Raw genomic sequence first — 9,364 nt, 5'->3', positions numbered from 1 at the left:
GTTTAAACTCGGGATCGGTTTTCAAACGGTGATCGTACTCGTGTTCCCACATTTCCACCACTTGGTATCCTTGCTGTTCTAACTTTAGGCGTCGCTGACAAGTGTCCTGGTACAAGTCTTCCATGGTTCGTTGCAAAAACTGATTTTTAGTGTCACGGTCAGGGTAACAGACCGGACATCCATGAAATAAGCAACCGTTAAACTCGTACACGATCTTGGGGTTTTCTAAGTCCCAGCCATCGACCGAATACGTTCCGATGGTCTTTTCGCCTCCTCCGTTGCGGGCATGCTGAATCCATTTGTCTTCCTTGTCGCACAAGTAATGTAACCAGCGTAGGGCTTTGACCGAGTATTGACGTTTGACAAGGTGGGTCGTTTGAGGACTGATGACAGCCACGGTGTTTTCAGGCATGAATCGTTGGCGGTACACTAAGGAACACGCTTTGGCAATGGTGCAAGCTTCTTTCAAAGGATCGACCCCTCCGTGTTCCATGAACAGTTCTCGAAATTTTCCACAGCAACGTCGTAAAATGTCCACGTCGGAACGACAATACTTTAGCATTTCTTCCTGAAAGTCGAAGGGGTCAGAGGCATGAGCCTGGTACCAAGCGTAGAAAGCTTCTCTTTGTTCGGTACGCATGTTGTCGGGGTCGTAATAGTGAGCCTCAGGCAAATGGGGTAGAACGGCATGTTGATTGGCTTCCGTATTGAAAAAGTGTGGAAAGTACCCTTTAGCCATTTCTGTCATTCCAAACGTTTTAGGCATTCGGCTCAAAGGCATGGCCAAGTAACTCATCGAATCTTTAAACTGCACTTGTCCCACTTGCATGAAAATGATTTTGGCTCCGTTCAAAGTGACTTTAGGACGTTCGGTGCCTTGTTCCGTATAGTATCTCAAAAGAAACTGTCCATCGTATCCGGAGAAATTGTGAGCCATCACCGTGGCATGACGATGACAATCTCCGTAACGTTCGATGTCCTCTTGGCTCCACGTCTTGTCGATGGGGTCTAAGACCCATTGGGCAAAATCGGCTAACGTGTTCGGTCCCCGAAAGATTTTTTCACGTCCTCCAGGAATCTTGCTGCAGTGAGGGCAATGACTGAAGATAGGTTCTTGAATGCACTTCTCGCACGCTCGATGAGCCACGCAGAAATTAGGAATGTGAATGCCGGTCTCTTGCATGCATTCGAAATCGAAAAAGATGAAATTGCCTTTCTTCTTGTGACCGTCCTCTTTCTCTGGTGGGGGTTGGTATTTTTGCACGTAGCATTGGTGTTCCAAGTCCACCATGTGGTGACAAATGTGACATTTTTTCTTTCCTCGACATACGTGTGCCTTGGCATTATTGGTAAGTATGCCTTGTCCACAGGTAGGGCACAATCTCAGGAGTTGACAAGCACATTTCTTCTGTGAACCTTGTGTTTTCAAATGTTGTTGGTAACAGGTAGGACTGACAAACGTGCGCAAACAAGTCGAACAAGGCACTGGTCCTTCGCTCAGACAGGGTGGAGAGGCCAAACATCCTGGGCATTTCATTCCACAATGCTTGTGTTGCTCTCGATTGTTATAACCATAGTCACATTTCTCACAATAATAACCGTATCCCAGGAATCCAGTGATACTGGTAATGGTATCGAAATGGTCATCGTGATGATAGACATGAATGTATTTTCCGTCCTTAAAATCTTGGCCTCGAAACAACAGAGTTCCACGCATTTCTTGAGGGTGCACTTTCAAGGTGTAGCGTGGAGCTAGGGCATCTTGCAATTTTTGCATCTCAGGAATGCCACAGGGTGTGTCTTTGGACAGTCCGGCTTGTTGTAACAGGAGTTCTTCTTCATTTCGTTGTTTGGCTCGGTCGGATTGTTGAATAGTTTTCCAGGTTCTTTTCCATTCTACCGTGTCGTTCTTGTTGGCATAGGTTCGTCCCACCACGATGGCACGGGCTAAACACATCTGGTCTTGAGGGTTGTTAATTCGGACGAGACTCTTTTTGGTGTTGCGAAGGTCGTCCACCAATAACATCTTTTTGCATCCAGTTCCTTGAGGAGGAGAGACGTGGGCCATTTTCAGTGTGGCTTTACCATCGGTGATGTCAAACTGGTCATTAGATTGTTGCACCTGTTGTATCTTGTCCATGACTTTGGAAGGGGTCAGTTCTGCGGGTCTGCTAAACTCGATCCAAACAGGGGATTTCAAACCGTCGTGATCTATGGATAGTGTCAAGCGATCGTCTTCTTTGGCTTGACATTGTCGCTTGAGTGCGGTGAGCAAAGAATCCCACATCTCGGTGATAAACCCTTCTGCTTTCTCCAAGGGTACGTCGGCCTTGAAATCTTTAAACTTCACCGTGTAGGTGTAAGCCGTGGTTCTAAATTTTCTAGAGGAGCGCTTTTCCGTCTCTCGAATGGAATAGTACTTTTCAGGGTTGACTAAGGGTGGTGAACTTGGTTTAGAGGGTTCGGATTCTGGTTCACTCATGTCCTCTTCAAAATCACTAGCATGAATTTGTGCCAAGATTTCAGCCCTGGTACGAGGCGATAGATCACGTTTCTGCCTCTTACTTTCTTCTTCTTCTTCTTTCTTCTCGAATGAATGGGATCGTTTCATCTTGAGTGCAAAACGTCAAATGACTCAAGTTTAAACACCATAGACTAATTTATAGTCATGGCAAACCAGCGTATATAAAAAGGGTGTGTGTCTTGTCCTTTCACTATTCATTTCACTCTCAAGCCGAGCACAACGATGGAAGAGACTACCCAGATGGAACGTTTCGTCAGAGCTTTGCGAGGGGTCATTAGAAAATTCTCTTCAGACCAGCCGACGGACTACTCTCCTTCCTTTCGAGATAAAAGTCAAGATACTTGCTATATCTGTCAGAAGAAAGGGCATTGGTCTTCAGAGTGTCCAGACCGTCAAAAAAGAAAAAAAACAGGGGCTAAAAAAGATAAAAGTCAAGATACCTGTTATTATTGTAAAGAAAAAGGACATTGGTCTCCAGATTGCCCAAAAAAGAAACAAGAGGAGTCAGAAGAAAAGAAGGATTCTTCAGAAGAAGAGAGGGATTCTTCGGAAGAAGAGAGGGATTCTTCGAAAGAAGAGAGGGATTCTTCAGAGGAAGAAGAGGAAGAAAGAAGATAATTCTATTTAAAAGAGGCAAAGAAACAGGAGAAGAAAAGAAGAAGGGAAGAAAATGAGGAAAAAACGGTGAAGAAATTCAAAAAACAGAGAGACTAAATAATGAGAAAGAAGAAGTGTACGAACTTTTTAAAGTGTTCTGTGGTGAATTGTGAATTGGATTGTAAAAAATGGATAAAAGAATACATGAATGATATAAGGTAAGTGTCTTTGAGTTTTGATTTTAAAATAAGAAGCTACACTCACGCACTCATACAAAGACACGTACTATAAGGGTAAAATGGGTGGGGTTTATTTTTGAGTTATTGGCAAATTGAAATTGTATTTCTTTCCGAGAAATGTGGGTGGCCCTGAAAAGGGCCTTTTTTCTTTATGGTGTATGAGTGAGTTTAACCAATCAACTTTAACTGCCTTAAGCCTTTGCCACGGCCAAGGCCTACTTCTGATGATTGGGTTGAAATCACTAAGGGTGGTACGACAGGCTTAGTCACAGGGTTGGCGTGTTTAGCTCGGGAAGGTCGTATTCTCTTCGGTCGTGATAAAGAAGTCTGATACATTTGTTTCAGACTTCTTAACTCCGCTAAAATGTCCAACAGTACCGTAGCCGTTTGATTTTCACCCTCTTGTTTCTTTGCTGCTACTTCTTCTTGCTGTTGTTGCTGTTGTTTTTTTCTTACCTCTTCTTGTTGCTGTTGCTGTTGCTGTAGGAGAAAAGCTTGTTCCGCTTCCTTTTGTCGTTGCATAAATTTCTCCAATTCTTCTTTCTGTCTCTGTCTAAAATTCTCCACTTGCGGTAATGAAGAAGGTAACGAAGGTTCCGGAACAAATTCTTGCGAGGTAAGAAAATCCACAAAATCCCAATGTACCTCTTCTGAAAGTAAGTCCGGGTTCCCTTGGGCAGTCTCCCCTGCTGGTGCACCCCAATGGATCGTTTTCTGAGTTTCCGTCATGTTGAATCACTGTCGCATAGATTGACTGCACACAAGCGCTAACGAATCTATATAGACCACGTGACGTCACAGACTGCTCTCTTCGGATTGGATGCGAGCTGACTGAATTTTGTAACGCGTGTTCGGATTGGTGAATGAATTCAATCCGTTTCAATCTTTCCTGTACCTATAAATAAGCGCAGTTCACTGCATTGATTCACCTATTCTCGTCGCTTCAAGATGTGGACCACAGTTGAGTCATCCACCCTTGTGTCTTCCATGATGTTTAGGACGGACATGCTCATGTATGTCAGGTCCAAGTGGACTGTTGTTGATAGGACAGATACTAGTCAATGGATGAGGAGAGTTTACATAGAAAGACAAGGATGTCTCAAGAGGGTACTTGTGCATGGACCGGCAGTTAGAAGGAGTTTAAGAAGAAGAAGAAGAAGATGTGACAGATGCCATCTATGTTAATATTAATATTAACATAAACCCAAAGGCCCTTTTCAGGGCCAGAAATATTTCTCGAAAAGAGATAGCCTTTCCATTGCCTACCCCTTTTTTAAAAAAATTTTTTAAAAAAAAATCCCATGTTCAATTTCCCTTGACGCTATAAAGTCCCACCCTGTTTAAATTCCTTTGACGCTAAACCGTCCCACGATTTTTCTCCATGTTAATTTCCCTTGACGCTAATCTGACCCACGATTTTTCTCCATGTTAAATTTCCCTTGACGCTAATCTGTCCCAGGGGTCTCTGTAATGCTAATTCCCATTGACGCTAATCTATCCCACCTTACTACTCGTGGGTAACTCTAGCCTCAGTGGAAATCCCAGTCAAAAAGGTCATGGGCAACTCTAGCCTCAAGGCACCCTAGCCGCAATGGAAACCCCAGTCATTGAGTCCATTGAAGCTAGGGTGCCTTGAGGCTATAGTTGCCCACGACCTTTTTGACTGGGATTTCCACTGTCGCTATAGTGGCCCAATCCCTTGTCGCTATGTTAAATTCCCCATTCACTTCATGTTAAATTTCTATTGTTCTCAAGGGTACACCACACCCCCAGATTAACGTAGAAGTCCCCTTGAGGCTAGCGTGCCCCCATTACTACTAATGTTCATTCTAAAAAATAATAAAATTAGTTTTGCAATTTCAAAGGTATTTTGTTTCTAACTAAATTATTTTGTAGCATGAAGTGGCAAGTGAAATAATTTCTAAATATTTTATTTCTTAATGCATTAGACAACTAAGAAAAATCTCTAGCTAAAACCAATTACATTCTCCTTACCTGTTTAAAGGAAGTCCGGTAACTAAGTCGTCAGTACAGCAATTCTTGACCAAGCCGTGAGTGCTGCCATTTAAATAGTGGTCCCCATTCTGGGATAATTTTGCTTTGCCCATAATAGGTCATGACTTTGCAATCCTCAGCTTCACTTAATTATCACTGGAAACACGCACGACTCTCATGATTCGTAGAAACACGAGGCCCTTATTGTTTCCAGTGATACATTGCTTCGTAAAATATTGCTTCAGCGCGCAACTTAGACCCCAATCTAGTTTTAGTCTGTCTTTAAATTGCCGGCGTCAGCAATCCTCTACTGAATATTTGTTTTACAGTGATACTGCTGTAACACTGATAAACTTTGTTAAGGTATCATATTAGAATCGCATGATACAAGCATTCTAACAATCATTTTCTCTATTAGACAAACTATGTTTACTATCAGGGCCGTAGAGAGCGATCACGGGCCCTGGGGTAAGAAACACCTGGGCCTCTCTTAATTCTTGTTCAAGCAAAAAAAAAAAAAAAAAAAAAAATTAAAAGGTGTTATTCTCCCTGGCCTCCTCAAGGGCCAGGGCCCCGGGGATATATCACAAGCCCCCCCCCCCCCTTGTCGGCCATGCTTACGATAGAAATTTAAATTACAATTTAAATCACACTTTCTAAAAATTCCTCAAAAAGATGACATTTTAACATTCTCAAAAAATTGCATAAAAAATATACATACCCTTGACATACGTGTTATAGCTAAAGTATCTATTTGGAATGCAGACATTGGTTAAGTAAATATCGATCGATGGGGTGGGTGGGTACAGTGAAAACCTGCACACGTGGTTTTCTGTAACACAAATTCAGATACAAACATTCATAGCGTTTCTCCCAAGTATTTACAATAACTTCCTTAATTTCTTGAAGTACTGCAATGTTTTTGTGCCAGGATGAAAGGATTTGATTTAATAATTTTACAAGATGTGCAGTATGCTTGAAGGAAGAAAAAAGTGGTATCATTTCAGGTGTATCAGAAGTCTACACTTTGATCTTTCAAAGCAGATAATTGTAAATCTAATTATAACTGAACCATCAACAGTAAAGCCATTAAATCTTCTTTTTGTTTGTGTTCAATGTATCCTGTATAAAATAGTTCCTAAGTCCAGGGTTTAAAAAATAACCATCTTCATATCTAAGGTTGTGGATAACCAAAGTTGACTTGAATTCAAAATTCTAGTTTTCTTCTGTGATCTTGCTTTCCTTCTCTTTGTCCCTATCATCAGGTACTCGGAACTTTACTATGCTTCTTTTATTATCGGTTGTTACGAGTCTATGCTCTTAAAATAAGTAGCAGGAAAGAGTGAAAAGCAACAAGGTTTATAAAATTCAACAAATAATTTATCTCCTTAGAAAAACAAAGGGAAAATGAAATAAAAGGAACTTACGGTATTGCGAATTAAATCCCAAAATAATCATAGAATTATAAATCCCAAAATAATCATAGAATTAAAAATAGAAGTCCTAATAATAAAATTTCTAAATAAACGTTAGTGGAAATCCAAATTAAATCCAACGCTGAAAGTGTTGATGTGCATGTGATGGCTCGTAAAGTGTTGATGTGCATGTGATGGCTCGTAAAGTGTTGAAGTGCCTGTGATGGCTCGTAAAGTGTTGACGTGCCTGTGATGGCTCGTAAAGTGTTGAAGTGCCAAGTCTTTTGTTGAATCACAATCATGTAAATCAAGAATGAAATCCTTATTTTAAATTTCACTGTTAATTCAGGTCTCTATTTCCAAGAATGTTATCAGAGCACTTATGTACTTCCAGATAAGAAGTAATTTGAATAATTTCAAATCAAATACGGTACACAACAATGATAACTTGATTCTGCTCAGATGTTAAAGTACGAATAACATAATTTCAGAAAAATATCAGTTATATGACAAATAAAGACGCGAAACAAATCCCCGGATAAGGATCAAAAGTTCATTGTTCTAAAAGGAATTGAAAGTTTGTTACCATAAGGCATATTTTACTCCTTTGTTTTTTTAATTGTGTATATGCATACTGGGTAGGTGAGGGTGTTTTGGGACTCTCTTGTGATAGTCTTGGAGTGATTCGCTCCCAGCTAAACACCGATCCCGCTTAGGTTTAAAGCGGTCCATCTAAACACCCAAAGACACCCAAGACCTGGTCCAGTCCAAGGCAGCAAGCGATGAGCGCTGGGCCCCCAAGCAAAAAAAAAAATTAAAAAAAATTGCATTGTGGAGTGGATTTCCTGAAAGCGAAGGACCCAATGCGGCTACCTCGTTCACCTTGCCCTAGGGCCGGGCCTGCCCGAGATTACCCCAAGACTGTCCTAAAACACCCTCGCTTACCCATAATACATATATACAATTAAATAAAGTATAAAAAAAATAATCAGTATAATTAATGCATTGTATAATTATCATTTAACATCAGTAGAGTTTTTACCCTTTTCGTTTATCGCCAAAGGAAAGACCCACATACACCCAAAAACTCTTGAAAACACACCAAGACGCCTAAAATTATGTTTTACATTTTGAATTCTTTATTACCTGACCCAATAAATCGTTTAATTTAATCTGAAATACCCAAAAATTGAAAATTAAAAATCCAAGATATTGTTTTAAGCTGACCTAGTCCACTACGGTGGCGAAGAGTTATCGTTCGTGCATCTGAGTCCAAGTACTGAATAAGATCGTTCTGTTACATATAACTAAATTAATAACAAATGCACTGCAAAGTAATTAAATACTCATTTATTTTCATTTATCCATGTGTATCCAGGCCACACCACGGGGAGGCGTTCTTACCATGGCCCATTTTTATTGTTATTCATTTTTGTTGTTGTTTTCTTCTTTCTTCCATTTCTATTAGATATAGAGTACATTTCTCCTTGTCGATTTTACCTTTTTGATATCATTTATGATGAAGTCTCAGAAAACACAATCATCGCTTTTTTGTCCTTTCGTTCACGCGACGCCATCGCTGTCCCGGTTTGCATGCAATTCCTTTTGCCTTATTAATGACTGAAAATTTCCCATCTTTTGATTTTATGAATTTAGAATTTTGCCTATGTTTTAAGTGCACGAGACAATTTGGGAAGAGTTCGTTTTTATCTTCTTCAGACTTGCATCGCCAGACTGCATCATGAGCACGGTCGATTCATTCTTCATTAGTCAGTTGATAATTTCCTGTGTCATGTAGAGAACTTCTGTAATCCGTAAAATGCAAGTCTGTAACGCCGTAAAGTTTGTTTATTAAATCTCTAGCATGTTTAGGCTTCCAGTCAACTTAATTTTTAAAATTATTATTGATGGACTCAATATGCGTTGTTATTGGCCCAGTGTTTTCTTTGTTCTGCCGATTTGGTTCAAACACGAATTTTCGAAGTCTTAGGTCTAGATTCTTGACATAGTATTGTTCGAAGCTGTCAAACTTTTCTTTTATTAATTGCTCAAGTTTTTCAGAGCGGCTTTCAAAGTCCATGGTAGTATTGGCGTCCACAATACCTTCGCTACCAAACAGAGACCTCATGACTATCACGCTCGACCTTGTCAATTCCTACCTTGTTTTGTAGGTACAACTTAATATTGGCTTTTGATGTTTTGTGCACAAATATCGTCTTGCAGAAGGAAACATGTGTTCGATAGGCTTGGTCAAAGCTTTCTCGTCGTCCGTGCCTAATTCCAAATTCTCTGATATTAGCATTTCAATACTGGATAGGTAAGAGTGTTTTGGGCCACTCTTGTGGTCTTTTGGTGTAGTATTTGGAGTGTCTTGGGGTCTTTCCTTTGGCGATGACAGACAAGGGAAAAACTACTAATGTTACTCGATAATTATACAATGCATAAGTATACTGATTACTTTTTTATTTTATTTTTTTAAAGTTGTATATATGTATACTGGATAGGTGAGAGAGTTTTGGGACTGTCTTAAGGGTACTCTTGGGGTGTCTTAGAGTGATCAGTCGCTCCCGGCTTAAAGTATCTGGGGAGATTTT

This window comes from Sinohyriopsis cumingii, chromosome 7 (genome assembly GCF_028554795.1).
Source record: "Sinohyriopsis cumingii isolate HCF-2022 chromosome 7, ASM2855479v2, whole genome shotgun sequence".
Classification (NCBI taxonomy): domain Eukaryota; kingdom Metazoa; phylum Mollusca; class Bivalvia; order Unionida; family Unionidae; genus Sinohyriopsis; species Sinohyriopsis cumingii.
The sequence above is the reverse complement of the archived record's forward strand: the minus strand, read 5'-3'. Positions refer to the sequence as shown.